The sequence below is a fragment of the Callithrix jacchus genome, chromosome 1 (assembly GCF_049354715.1).
Source record: "Callithrix jacchus isolate 240 chromosome 1, calJac240_pri, whole genome shotgun sequence".
Taxonomy (NCBI): domain Eukaryota; kingdom Metazoa; phylum Chordata; class Mammalia; order Primates; family Cebidae; genus Callithrix; species Callithrix jacchus.
This window is the reverse complement of record NC_133502.1, coordinates 141,019,765-141,032,334: the sequence shown is the minus strand read 5'-3', so window position 1 is coordinate 141,032,334 and position 12,570 is coordinate 141,019,765. Positions and strand designations below refer to the sequence as shown.

The window sequence follows — 12,570 nt, the reverse complement described above, 5'->3', positions numbered from 1 at the left end:
AGCCTGACTAACATGGTGAAACCACGTCTCTACTTAAAAATACAAAAATTAGCCGGGCATGGTGGCTCGCATCTGTAATCCCAGCTACTTCGGAGGCTGAGGCGGGAGAATTGCTTGAACCCAGGAGGCAGAGGTTGCGGTGAGCCAAGAGCGCGACATTGTACCCCAGCCTGGGTGACAGAGCTAGACTCTGTCTCAAAAAAAATTAACTGGGTGTGGTGGCATGTGTTTGTAGTCCCAGCTACTTGGGAGCTGAAACAGGAGGATTGTTTAGGTCCAGGAGGTCGAGGGCAGTGAGCTATAATTGTGCCACCACACTGCAGCCTGGACAACAGAGGGAAATCCTACCTCAAAAAAAAAAAAAAAAAGAGTTTGGTTTTCTAAGCAGGTTTTATATTCTTTTTTTTTCTTGAGATGGAGACTCACTCTGTCACCAGGCTGAAGTGCAGTGGTGCAATCTCAGCACATTGCAACCTCCACCTCCCAGGTTCAAGTGATTCTCCTGCCTCAGCCTCGCAGGTTATGTCTCTGCCCATCCACCACACATATCACACAGTAGGGCCTAAGAAATGATTGCTAAAGGAATGAATCTTTTTCACTTTTCTGACAATAAGTTAGAAATATTATAATGTTGGAAAGTTGAAAACTCCTAAATACTGTACTTCAGCATTCATTTCTTAAAAGCAAGGACTGACCAAGCACTGTGACTCACGTCTACAATCCTAGCACTTTGGTAGTCTGAGGGGATGGATTGACTGAGCTCAGAAGTTCCAGACCACTCTGGGCCACTCTGGCCAACATGGTGAAACCCTGTCTCTACTGAAAAACAAAAAATTAGCTGGACATGGTGGCGAGGGCCTGTAGTCAAAGCCACTGAAACAGCTAAGATTTTTGTGTTATTTTAACTTACCTTAGCCCCATCCCCTCCTTAGAGAAGCAGTGATTTTTTTTTTTTTTTTTAAATAGAGACTGGGTTTCACTGTGCTAGCAAGGATGGTCTCAATCTCCTGACCTCGTGATCCACCTGCCTCAGCCTCCCAAAGTGCTGGGATTACAGGTGTGAGCCACCGTGCCTGGAGAAGCAGTGATCTTAAAGCCAGCAGCCTGTGTTCCCTGTGCGGATACCTGGTTCTAGAGGCTGAAGCACAAGAATTGCTTGAGCCCGGGAGGCGGAGGTTGAGCCAAGGTCGCACCACTGCACTCTAGCCTGGACAGCAGACCGAGACTCGGCCTCCCAAAAAAAAAACAAAAAAACAAACAAAAAAACAGAACCTTCTCATAACCCTATTTTTAATTGTGGTTTGACAGATGTTTCCTTAAATGCCTGGAGGAAAGGAAAGAAGGAAGGCAAAAAAGCAGTAGAAAAGAAAAGAAATTTTCTTTTCAGGTCTCAATTTTCCAGGTCTTTGCAGATTGGCTCCATGTTGATACTCCTTCTATGCTTAGCCATGTTGTTTGCAACTCTGCCTTAACCTCCACTTCCTGCTTGCACAGGGTCTAAAGACCAGACAGAGGTGAAAGCTCATGGTCTCAGTTCTTCTCTAAGCATGTGTCCTTCCCTTGGCATGTGTGTGGTGTTCTAGATTCCCCAGGAAACACAGAAAACTTTCAAAGCTCTTATTCTCTCCCAAAATCTCATTCTCTGGATTTTCCTCTCAGGCTTTCAACATGTCTGTGGTTTGCTCTAGCCATTTTTTGTTTGTTTTGCCCAGGCTGTAGCAGTTTACTCATTTGTTTTTAATTGTTTTTAGGAAAAGTCTGTGTAGCTGCTCTGTCCTGGTAGAGTGCCAAGTTAGTTACAACAAAGATAAACCCTAGTTAGGTTAAAAAGACAAAGCCTGGCCGAGTGCAGTGCCTCATGCCTATAATCCTAGCACTTTGGGAGGCTGAGTCTGGCAGATCATCTGGCCAATCTCCTGAGGTCAGGCGTTTGAAACCAGCCTGGCCTACACAGTGAAATCCTGTCTCTACTAAAAATACAAAAATTAGCTGGGTGCAGTGACAGGCTCATGTAATCCAAGCTACTCAGGAGACTGAGGCAGGAGAATCGCTTGAACTGGGGAGGCAGAGGTTGCAGTGAGCTGAGATGGAACCATTGCACTCCAGCCTTGGTGAAAGAGCAAAACTTCGTCTCAAAAAAAAAAAAAAAAAGACAAGGAACAAGGTCCACTCTGCTCTCTCTAGAACCAGGTATCCGCACAGGGAACACAGGCTGCTGGCTTTTTTTTTCTTTCTTTCTTATTTTTTTTTTTTGAAACAAGAGTCTTGCTCTGTTGCCCAGGCTGGAGTATAGCGGCTCAATTTCAGCTCACTCCAAACTCCGCCTCCTGGGTTCAAGTGATTCTCCTGCCTCAGCCTTCCAAGTAGCTGGGATTACAGGCACACACCACCATGCCCAGCTAATTTTTGTATTTTTAGTAGAGACGGGGTTTCACCGTGTTGGCCAGGATGGTCTCAATCTCCTGAACTCGTGATCCACCTCCTCAGCCTCCCAAAGTGCTGGGATTACAGGCATGAGCCACGGCGCGCAGCTGCTGGTTTTAAGATCACTGCTTCTCTACGGAGGGTGTGGGGCTAAGGTAAATTAAAATACCACAAAAATCTTAGCTGTTTCAGTGGACTTTCTCTTGGTTAAGCATTTGCCTGGTTGCTATAAACTTTTAGCTATCTCCTAGCATTCTGATAAGGTTGATTCCAACAGGTTTTGTAAAGTTTTTCAGTGTTTCTGGGGAGAAATGGACCCCTTAATCTGCTGTTTTCAATAATGCCACTTCTAACCCCCATGCCTTTTTACTATACTCAATTTCTATCTTTTTATGCTGTTCTCTCTCTCTCTTTTTTTTTTTTTTTTTTTTTGAGATGGAGTCTCACTCTGTCACCCAGGCTAGAGTGTAATGGTGCAATCCCAGCTCACTGCAACCTCCACTTTCTGGGTTCAAGTGATTCTCCTGCCTTAGCCTCCCAAGCAGCTAAGGCACCTGCCATCATGCCCGGCTAATTTTTTTGGTTTTTGTTGTTTTTTTTTGAGTCAGAGTCTCCCTCTGTCACCCAGCCTGGAGTGCAATGGAATGATCTTGGCTCACTGCAACCTCTGTCTCCCAGTTTCAAGCTATTCTTCAGCCTCAGCTTCCCAAGTAGCTGGGATTACAGGCGTGCGCCACTGCATCTGGCTATTTTTGTATTTTTTAGTAGAGACAGGATTTCACCATGCTGGCCAGGTTGATCTCGAACTCTTGACCTTAGGTGATCTGCCTGCCTTGGCCTCCCAAACTGCTGGGATTACGGGTGGTGTGAGCCACTCCATCCGGCCTTAATTTTTGTGTTTTTGTAGAGATGGGGTTTCACCATGTTAGCCAGGCTGGTCTTGAACTCCTGACCCCAAGTGATCTGCCCTCTTGGCCTCCCAAAGTGCTGGGATTATAGGTGCGAAACACTGTGCCTGGCCAATTTTTATGCTGTTCTCTAAGACACTTCATCAGAACCATCTTCTAATTCACTTAACACTCTCTTTGTCTGTGTCCGTCTAAGATAATGTCTATCTTGTTTATTGAGGGTTTATTCCCTCAATAACTTACTTTTTTCATTTAGGAAATTATTTTCAGGATATCCAATTGATTTATTATTTTTAATTTTTAAACTTTTCATTTTGAAATAATTTTAGATTTACAGAAAAGCTTCAGAGATAGCATAGTGAATTATTGTATATCCTTCACCCAGCTTTCCCTAATGTTAATAGTTATGTAGTGTCTTGCATAACTCTGAGACATTTATTAAAAGTAAGAAACTAACCTTGATACAATGCTATTAACTTTATTCAGATTTCCATAATTTTTCATTAATGTTTTTTTCTGTTCAGAATCCAATCCAGGATACTATGTTGTATCTAGTTGTCACATCTCAAATCCATGACCACATATTCTTTTATTCATCTGCCTCCAGGAAATACAGCTCAATTTCTCTCTTCTTCAGTATTGACTGGACTCAGTGACTTATTTCTAATGCATAGAATATGGAAAGGGAAAACTAGCAACTGCACAATGGAGACATCAGCTGTAGGGTCCACCCCTACAGGGTCCTGTGAGCCCCTCTCTACTGGTGGGGAGATGAGAAACTGTGGAAATAAAGACACAAGACACAGAGATCAAAAAAGTTTGTGTCCAGGGTTCCACTGCCAACCAAAGCCTGGAGTCCGGCAGTGGCCCTGAGTGTCTGCACACTCTGACTTTTATTGAGTACAAAGGTGGATCACTTGAGGTCAGGAGTTCAAGACAAGCCTGGAATGAACATGGTGAAACCCTGTCTCTACCAAAAATACAAAAACTAGCTGAGTGGTGGCAGATGCCTGTAATCCCAGCTAGCTATTTGGGAGGCTGAGGCAGGAGAATTGCTTGAACCCAGGAGGCGAAGGTTGCAGTGAGCCAAGATCACATTATTACACTCCAGCCCAGGTGACAAGAGTGAGACTCCATCTCAAAAAATGAAATAAATAAATAAATTACTTGAGCTTATTAAGTAGAAAATTTTTGTCTCTTCCTTTGCTTTCTCATCTATTAAGGTTACAAATAAAAGTAAGATTGTTTAGCAGGCAGGAGCAACACAAAACAAGGACTCTTGAAACTTTACAAACTCCATGATCAATTTATGAATGATTGGAAATTGTCTGTACTGAGAATGGTGGCATGCACTTGTACTTGGGAGTCCTAACTACTTGGGAGGCTGAGGCAGGAGGATTCCTTAAGCTGTGAGTCCAGCCTGGACAACACAGTGAGACCCTGTCTCTGAAAAAATAAATAAAAGGGCCAGGCGCGGTGGCTCAAGCCTGTAATCCCAGCACTTCGGGAGGCCAAGGCGGGTGGATCACGAGGTAAAGCAACATGGTGAAACCCCGTCTCTACTAAAAATACAAAGAATTAGCTGGGCATGGTGGCACGTGCCTGTAATCCCAGCTACTCAGGAGGCTGAGGCAGGAGAATTGCCTGAATCCAGGAGGCGGAGGTTGCGGTGAGCCAAGATTGCACCATTGCACTCCAGCCTGGGTAACAAGAGCGAAACTTCGTCTCAAAAAAAAATAAAAATAAATAAATAAATAAATAAATAAAATAGAAATTGTCTGTACTGTCTATGGCCATACCACCCTGAATGCGCCTGATCTCGGAAGCTAAGCAGGGTTGGGCCTGGTTAGTACTTGGATGGGAAACCACCTGGAAATACCAGGTGCTGTAGGCTTAAAAAAAATAACAAAAAATAAAAAGAGAAATTGTCTGTACTGTACTTAACACAAATTCTACCAATGTGTGCCAAATTATACACAATATATAGAAATAGAATTTCTGCTTTCAAAGTAGTAGATGTTCTCTATAAAGTATTTCAGGTTCTGAATAAAAAGAAAACATGAGAGTACAAGAAAAATGCCAAAATAGATACCACTTGCAACTTCAACAGGACCCAGATATTTAATGTGGTACTATTGAAAATTATGGGCCTGGCATGGTGACTCATGCCTGTAATCCCAGCACTTAAGGAAGGCCGAGGCATGCAGATCGCTTGAGCTCAAGAGACCAGCCTCTGCAACATGGTGAAACCCCATCTCTACAAAAAATACAAAAAGTAGGTGGATAAAGTGGCATGCACCTGTAGCCCCAGCTACTTAGGAACTGAGGTGGGAGGATGGCTTGAGCCCAGGAGGCAAAGGTTGCACTGAGCTGAGCTTGTACCACTGTACTCCAGCCTGGGCCACAGACCCTGCCAAAATAAATAAAGGAAAGAAAGAGAGAAAGTGAGGAAGGAAGGAAGGAAGGAAGGAAGGAAGGGAGGGAGGGAGGGAGGGAGGGAGGGAGGGAGGGAGGGAAGGAAGGAAAAAAGGAAGGAGAAAGAGAAAGGAAGGAAGGAGGGAGGGAGGAAGGAAGAAGGAAGAAAGGAAGGAAGAAGGAAGGAAGGAAGGAAGGAAGGAAGGAAGGAAGGAAGGAAGGAAGGAAGGAAGGAAAAAAAATTATGTAGACCAGAGTTCATGGGTTCCAGTTCTGGCTTATCTCTTGTCTGGTTGCATGATTTGTCATTTTTGGCCTTAGTTTTCTTTAAAACTATGCGTTTAAGAGAGAAGCTATCTCTATCTCCCACTTTTTTTTTTTTTCTGAAATGGAATCTTGCTCTGTTGCCCAGGCTGAAGCACAGTGGCACAATCTCAGCTCACTGCAACCTCTGCCTCCTGGGCTCAAGTGATTCTCCTGCCTCAGTCTCCTGAGTAGCTGGGATTATAGGCATGCACCACCATGCCTGGATGATTTTTGTTTTGGTTTGGTTTTGGTTTTTTCTTGAGACGGAGTCTTGCTCTGTCACCCAAGCTGGAGTACAGTGGGGTAATCTCAGCTCACTGCAATAGCTGCTTCCCAGGTTCAAGCGATTCTCCTGCCTCAGCCTCCTGAGTAGCTGGGATTACAGGCACGTGCCACCTTGCTAATTTTTTGTATTTTTAGTAGAGATGGGTTTTCACCATGTTGCCCAGGATGGTCTTGATTTCCTGACTTTGTGATCTACCCGCCTTGGCTTCCCAAAATGCTGGGATTACAGGTGTGAGCCATCATGCCCAGTTGATTTTTGTATTTTTAGTAGAGGCAGGGTTTCACCATGGCCACGCAGGTCTCAAACTCTTGACCTCAAGTGATCTACCTGTCTCAGCCTCCCAAAGTGCTGGTATAAGAGGCATGAGCCACTGCACCCGGCCTATATTTCCTACTTTTAATAACCTGTGCTCAAAAAAACAAAAAATGATAAATAATCTATGCTCAGGATCTGCAAAATATTTCCACAGTAGGTGAAATAATTACCATTCCATGCCTCAGAGACCTCTAACATCTCTGTGTCATCAGAGAGCCATTTTTGAGGGCTTACCATCTGTGTTCGTTTGTGTCCTATGTCCTCTGGGTCTCTTTCATTGCTATATTTTTATTATGTTTGTATGAATTAAAATTCCAAATCCTTTTTCCGAAGAGAAATACTTTCCTCCTGAGCTCTCCCTTGCCCCTTTGCTAGCAAGGATGGTTAATTAGCTCCAACACATGAAGGGTAGAGTCAAACAGGGAATTGTATTAACATCCACTTTGTTTGTTCCAGGAAACCTATGCAAATAAACAAGAGAAGATACTGTTCCTAAGCAAGTATAACACAATTCAATTTGCCCAAAGCACTTTATAGTATTTCTTGTTTATTCTTCCTGGCAAGACCAAGGCAAGAGAAGGTAACAGATACAGGTCTGTTAATGAGCCTCTACCAACACACTGCATTGTGATGAAATAGTTAAAAGGACTGAATTGGAGGAGTGGGGTTAGAGAAGATTGGAACTGTTAGGTTTTTATTTGAAGGCTACAAAATATAGTATGAGGACTGGATACTGTGGCTCACGCCTGTAATATCAGCAGGTTGGGAGGCCGAAGCCTGTGGATAACTTGAGGTGAGGAGTTCAAGACAAGCTTGGCAAACATGGCAAAACCCTGTCTCTACTAAAAATACAAAAATTAGCTGGGCGTGGTGGTGCACACCTGTAACCCCAGGTACTTGGGAGGCTGAGGCAGGAGCATCGCTGAACCCAGAAGGTAGAGATTGCAATAAGCCAAGATTGCACCACTACACTCCAGCCCAAAGCAAGACTCTGTCTCAAAAAATAAAACTAAGCCAAAATAAATAAAAGTAAAACAAAATAGTATAGTTCAAAATCAACTTTTTTTTTTTGAGATGGAGTTTCGCTCTTGTTACCCAGGCTGGAGTGCAATGGCGCGATCTTGGCTCACCACAGCCTCCACCTCCTGGGTTCAGGCAATTCTCCTGCCTCAGCTTCCTGAGTAGCTGGGATTACAGGCACGCGCCACCATGCCCAGCTAATTTTTTGTATTTTTAGTAGAGACGGGGTTTCACCATGTTGACCAGGATGGTCCTTGACCTCATGATCCACCTGCCTCGGCCTCCCAAAGTGCTGGGATTACAGGCTTGAGCCACCGTGCCCGGTCCAAAATCAACTTTTAAAAGAACTAGATGTGGTCCAGGAGTGGTGACTCATGCCTGTAATCCAACATTAGGAGGCTGAGATGATGATTGTTTGAGGCCAGGAGTTCAAAATCAGCCTGGACAATGTAGGAAGACGACATCTCTACAGAAAAGAAAAATTTAAAAAGTAGCTGGGCACAGTGGTATGTGCCTGTAGTTGCTGGAAAGACTGAGGCAGGAAGATCGCTTGAGTCCAGGAGTCCCAGGCTGCAGCAACTCATGATTATGAAACTGCACTCGAGCCTGAGTGAGAGTGAGAACCTGTATCAAAAAATAAACAAAAAAACCCTACATGTGGATATAGCGTTTATAGACACAGATATAGGTACATGTGAAAAAGAACTGTAAGACACCACATCAAGATGTATACAATGGTTATCTGCCAGGTGCCATGGCTCACGCCTGTCATCCCAACACTTTGGAGGGGGCTGACGCAGTTGGATTTCTTGAGTTCAGGAGTTTGAGACCCACCTCGACAACATGGCAAAACCCATCTCTACAAAAAATGTAAAAGTTAGCTGGGCATAGTGGTGTGCACCCATAGTCCCAGCTACTTGGGAGGCTAAGGCAGGAAGATCAATTGAGCTCCCGTAAGCTGTGATCAACACCACTATACTCCAACCTGGGTGACAGTGTGAGACCCTGTCTCCAAAAAATATGTATATAAATAGCCAGAGTTTTTGTTCTCAAGGAGCTTACATTCTAATGAGGGAAGACATTAGATAATAACCATACAAATAAATGTAAAATTCAAATTATGATAAGTGCTACAAAGGAGAGATATAATGCTATGAAACTTAATAATGGAGGAGAGGCCAGGCATGGTGTCTCATGCCTGTAATCCCAGCACTTTGAGAGGCCAAGACGGGCAGATCACATGAGGCCAGAAGTTCAAAAGCAGGCTGGGAAACATGGGGAAAACTAGTCTCTTAAAAAATACAAAAATTCGGTGGCTCACATCTGTAATCCCAGCACTTTGGGAGGCCGAGACGGGTGGATCACGAGGTCAAGAGATCGAGACCATCCTGGTCAACATGGTGAAACCCCATCTCTACTAAAAATACAAAAAATTAGCTGGGCACGGTGGCGCGCGCCTGTAATCCCAGCTACTCAGGAGGCTGAGGCAGGAGAATTGCCTGAACCCAGGAGGCAGAGGTTGCAATGAGCCGAGATTGCGCCATTGCCCTCCAGCCTGGGTAACAAGAGCGAAACTCCGTCTCAAAAAAGAAAAAAAAATACAAAAATTAGCCAAGTGTTGGTGGTGCACGCTTGTAGTACCAGCTACTCGGGAGGCTGAGGCAGGAGAATGGCTTCAATCCAGGAGGCAGAGGTTGCAGTAAGCTGAGATGGTGCCACTGCACTCCAGCCTGGGCAATAGAGCAAAAATCCATCTAAAAAAAAAAAAAAGAAAATGAAAAAGAGAAGAAAGAGAGAAAGAAAGAGAGATGATATTTCTTATTCACTTGAATTGTGGCCTGATTTTCATGCCTTATACAGGTTCATATCATATTGCCTTATTAGCTAACAGAAACATCACACAAAGCTCTACTATGGATTCATGCACCTCCCAATCCTGAGGTAGCCTGGAAGACCAAAGCAGATTGGCTGAAATAGAAGCAGAGCTGCTACAGTGACTGGCTAAAAAGTCCACAGGAGACATCCGAGCTTATCTAGGAGATACTGGAAGTGGCACTGCAAAATACATGCTGGAAAACAAAGAACTTTGGGGGCTTCTTCAGCAGATACAGCAATTTATCATGTCTTGCGAGAGCCCCAAAACTCTCTCACTATGCGGAAGCTCGGTGATCTCAGGTGGATAGCTTAGAGCCCAGGGAGACAACTGAATGAGGCTTTCTCTTTTCCAAGCAGGGAGGACAGCTATGCCCCAGGAGGTTAGTAACTCCAGACAAAAAAAATGCCCATCCCAAAAAGCAATTATCCATCTTCCAATCATCTCTTGCATTTATAAGTGGATTTGTTTTCTCAATTACATTAAAAAACAAAACATTCTTAACATCAAAAAAAAAAAAGAAAGAAAAAGAAAAGGAAAAAGAGATGGGGTCTTGCTGTGTTACCCAGGCTGGTCTTGGACTTCCAGGCTCAAGCAGTCTCCTAAGTAGCTGTGACTACAAGGTGTGACTCTGACTCCTCTGTATTTTTTCTTCTGACTGCATCCTGCATGATCCTCTGTACTCTTTAGGAGACAATCAGGCTAGGAAGGAGAAAAATTTTAAAACCGTAGTCCTAACCTGGTTACAGAACACTGAATTCATCACTTTGCCCTCAGCACTATAAATGAAACAAAACAAATATACTCTCTAAACATATGAAAGCTTGGGAATAATCTTTGCCTCTCATCAGTCTCATACCCTGTCCTCATTTCTGCTGATTTTATCTTTTACATGTTATGAGTCTGTTCCTATCTCCAAACCACCCAAGTCTCTGTCACCTGTTGCGTGGACCACTTGTGAAGGTCTCTTAGATGGACAACTTCATCTGGCTTCCTAAAAGAACCACTATGTCTCTTGTTATTCTTTTCTGCATTCTGCAGCTAATTTTTTGAATGCACATTTGATCAAATTATTCTCATTCCGAGGCAGGAGAACAGGGAATTAAGGTAATCAAAAGTTAAGGCATAAGCAAAAGAACAGCAGGTGCAGACAGTTCTAGGCAAGATTAGGCAATATACAAGCCACATCCTCGCTCCAGGCCTGCAGTCCCAGCTACTTGGGAGGCTGGGGCAGGAAAATTGCTTGAACTCGGGAGGCAGAGGTTACAGTGAGCTGAGATCACGCCACTGCACCCCAGCCTAGGCAGGAGAGTGAGACTCCATTTCAAAAAGAAAAAAATAAATAAATTTCGGCTGGGCACGGTGGCTCAAGCCTGTAATCCCAGCACTTTGGGAGGCCGAGGCGGGTGGATCACGAGGTCAAGAGATCCAGACCATCCTGGTCAACATGGTGAAACCCCGTCTCTACTAAAAATCAAAAAATTCGCTGGGCGTGGTGGCACGTGCCTGTAATCCCAGCTACTCAGGAGGCTGAGGCGGGAGAATTGCTTGAACCCAGGAGGTGGAGGTTGCGGCGAGCCGAGATCGTGTCATTGCACTCCAGCCTGGGTAACAAGAGCGACACTCCATCTTGGAAAAAAAAAAAAAAAAAGAAAGAAAAATAAATAAATAAATAAATAAATTTCAGAACATCAGAAGGCTCTCTGAGGTCCCCTGCTAGTTAGTAACCCTGCTTAAGCATAGTGACCAACTTCTTTTACGATCAATCAGTTGTGCCTATTTTCAAACTTCATAAACATGAAATCAGGCATTTCTAATTACATTTAGAAATTACTGCTTTGGTTGGGCTCAGTGTCTCATGCCTGTAATTCCAGCATTTTGGGAGGCGAAGGTGGGAGGATGGCTTAAGCTGAAGTAAACTTCTAGGCAACAAGGTGACACTCCATCTCCTAAAAAATAAAAAAAGCTAGATGTGGTGGCACATCCATGCTGTGCCACTGCACTCCAGCCTGGACAACAAAGTGAGACCTTGTCTCTCAAAAACCAAAAATAAAAACAGGAATTACTACTTTGTGTTTGATTTTTTTGGAGACAGGGTCTGAATCATCCAGGCTGGAGTACAGTGGCCTGATCTTGGCTCTCCACCTGCAGTCTCCACCTTCTGGGCTCAAGCTATCCTCCCACCTCAGCCTCCCAACTCCCAAGTAGCTGGGACTACAAGTGCATGCCACCCCACCCAGCTAATTTTTGTATGTTTTTGTAGAGACAGTGTTTTTCCATGTTGCCTAGGCTGGTCTCAAACTCCTGAGTTCAAGCAATCTGCCTGCCTCAGCCTCCCAAAGTGCTGGGATTAGAGGGGTCAGCTACTGTGCCCTTCCTTCCTTCCTTCCCTCCCTCCCTCCCTCCCTCCCTCCCTCCCTCCCTCCCTCCTTCCTTCCTTCCTTCCTTCCTACCTTTCTTCCTTCCGTTGCCCAGGCTGGAGTGCAGTGGCACGATCTCAGCACACTGCAACCTCCACCTCCTGGATTCAAATGATTCTCCTGCCTCAGCCTCCCAAGTAGCTGGGATTACAGGCATGTACCACCACACCCAGTTAATTTTTGTATTTTTAGTAGAGATGTGGTTTCACCATGTTGACCAAGATGGTCTTGATCGCTTGACCTCATGATCTGCTCGCTTTGGCTTCCCAAAGTGCTGGGATTACAGGAGTGAGCCAACGTGCCCAGCCCTTTATTATTTTTTTGTTGGTTTTTTTAGATAGGATTTTGCTCTGTCGCCCTGGCTGGAGTCCAGTGGCACGATCTAAGCTCACTGCAACCTCTGCCTCCCAGATGCAAGTGATCCTCCCACCTCAGCTTCCCAAATAGCTGGGACTACAGGCATGTACCACCAGGGCTGGTTAATTTTTGTATTTTTAGTAGAGAAGGGGTTTCACCATGTTGGCCAGACCAGTCTCAAACTCCTGACCTCGAGTGGTCCCCCCACCTTTGCCTCTCAAATTGCTGGGATAAGCCACTGCAACC

The 12,570-nt window shown here is 44.5% G+C and overlaps 1 pseudogene; it reads left to right on the top strand.

Moving 5' to 3' along the window:
• Window positions 1-5,117: 5,117 nt before the first annotated feature.
• LOC118147907 (5S ribosomal RNA) lies at window positions 5,118-5,226 on the top strand (annotated as a pseudogene).
• The last annotated feature ends 7,344 nt before the right edge of the window (window positions 5,227-12,570 follow it).